Source organism: Gavialis gangeticus, unplaced genomic scaffold (genome assembly GCF_001723915.1).
Source record: "Gavialis gangeticus isolate Ggan-Ray unplaced genomic scaffold, GavGan_comp1, whole genome shotgun sequence".
Taxonomy (NCBI): domain Eukaryota; kingdom Metazoa; phylum Chordata; order Crocodylia; family Gavialidae; genus Gavialis; species Gavialis gangeticus.
In genome coordinates, this window is record NW_017729031.1 from 48,533,450 (window position 1) to 48,535,763 (window position 2,314).

The 2,314-nt window shown below is 43.4% G+C and overlaps 1 protein-coding gene across 2 annotated transcripts in view; it reads right to left on the minus strand.

Annotated features, from left to right (window-relative positions):
* LOC109301523 (sodium channel protein type 2 subunit alpha-like) overlaps window positions 1-2,314 on the minus strand; it is a 140,090-nt gene that overhangs the window by 136,526 nt on the left and 1,250 nt on the right. The window lies entirely within an intron of this gene.

Sequence of the window (2,314 nt, forward strand, 5' to 3'; positions counted from 1 at the left end):
AATGTAGAGGCAAGGGAGAAGACCACATGATTATGTTGTTAATGGTGCATGGTAACTGATTCGAGAGGATTACAGGAAACCTATTTCCTGAGTGTGGGTCACTATTCACGGGTTCGGCATTCATGGTTTACAGTATTCGCAAATGCTGAACCTGCTTTGTAAATACACATAAAGGAGCTACTCAGGAGCTCTGCGCTTGCCACCACTGGGCTCCTGCTGCCCCCACCACCGAGCTCCCACTACTGCCACCATACTCCCACCGCTGCAGCGACACTCCTACTGTCACCAGAGCAGCCATGCCCCCCACTCCCTCAGCCACCTAGGGACACTGCATTCATGAACGCAGACAGTGTTCATGAATGCAGTGCCTTATTGGCAGTTTTTGCCATTCACGGGGGATACAAGAACGTATCCCCCACGAATGGTCAGAGTCAATTGTACATGCTTTTAAAAAATATAAATACACTATTGATCGTCCACTTACCATACAAGTATCTTTTTTATTTCTTTTATGCTGCCATTTACATAAGGAAGGTTCTTCCTTTATGTTTTCACTTCTCTTTTCAAGACCTACCACAAACTGCCAGTTGAAGATAGCTGCAGGGGTGGATTGGGGGAGACGGGAGGGAAGAAGCAGTTGCAACCCTCCCACCTTTAATTTCTAGTCCACCCAAAGTTTGAAACCAACTGCCTGGTGGCAGCAGCAGCATTTCTATTCAGGCAGCATTGAGGGAGTCAATTGACTTCATGATTCACTATAATCTACCAGACTCCTTCTAAACCCTTCATTCTAGAGGTGTGGTTTTGATATTGCACTAATCAAGCTATCCTTTCTCCTGTAATTCTGCTGTTAGTTGTTTATGGTTAGCTCCTGTTTCACAACCCTGCAGAGCATTTTTCACTGTAGCTAAAAATATTAACTCAGGTGTGGAAATAACTTCCTGTGAACCACTGGATGCATCGTCACTATACTCAGGAAGGCTAGATTGTGCTTTATAAAGCTGAAAAAGAGATGTAGATTTAATTTTAATGACTACAGGATTAAAGAACAACCTCTTTTGATGATTTTTTGTCTAGTTTGTTACGTTTTATATATGATATATGTGATATAACAAATTAATGCACATTCCAATAAAGATATACTTGTTTTTGCTTTAATCTTAAATGGAATAATATAGCACCAGGCCCCCAGCATGTGAGCACAGCTTCTAGTTTTTTTTAACTGGGAAAAAATGTATGTTTTTTGTATGTGATGATGCACCACACCATCTACACCCTTTTTTCAAAAATCCCAGATCCTCCTATGGACAGCTAAGTAGGAATTAGTAAGTTTGTCTCTTGCTGCCTGCATACTCAGCAGTTCATGTTATCATTTTTAATATGGGCCAGGATGTAGACAGACACTTGTGATGTTTTTGCTGACTGCCTTGCCTATCACCTCTTGCATCGGTTCCGACTCTCGCCTGCCATGTCTTTATTAGCTGCTTCTCGCAGCTTCTCCCTTTCTCACACCTCTATTTCTTCTCCAGGAAGTCCTTCGTTGATTCCCTGATTCCTTTCTTCTTCCAGCCTCTTCCAACACACTGGACCAAGCTCTCGAAGCTCCCTGACTATGCAACCCTCTCCCCGCTCTCTCTCTTCGAGACGCCTCTCGCTCCCATCTCCACCTCTGCCTCTCACAGTCCCATGCTGGGCTCTTTTATATGCAGCGAGCAACTGCTCTGGAACTGCCGCACTCCTTGCTCAATTTCTTTTTCAGGTCTTTCACAACACTGTGCAGAGCTGTACAAGTAAGGGGCATGATGAAATGAAGTTTTGTTCCATTAAAATTAGTATGGTCACTGGACCATTTCATTTGGATTAGTAACTACCTGTTGATGGTTGAAAAGTTTGTCTATCTAAGAAGCACACTCTCCTGTGCTTTCCACATCGATGTCTAAGCCAACGCTAGCGTAGCAAATCTAGTGTGGCCTTTGGCAGACTCCATTAGTCAGTTTGGGACCACAGAGGCATTAGAATGTCAATGAAACTGAAGGTATATAAAGCCATCATTCTCCCAACCCTCCTTTACACCTGCGAAACCTGGACCAATGTCATGTCAAGAAACTAAACCACTTCCATCTGTTCTGCCTGTGAAAGATACTAAAGATCAAGTGGCAGGACAAGATTATGGACACTGAGGTGCTTGGAATATCAGCTCTCCTTAGTATTCACACTCTACTGAAACCAGCCCATCTTAGCTATGCCAGCCACCTTTCAAGAATGCCTAACACTTGCCTGCTGAAGAAAATCTTCTACAGTGAACTGTCAAATG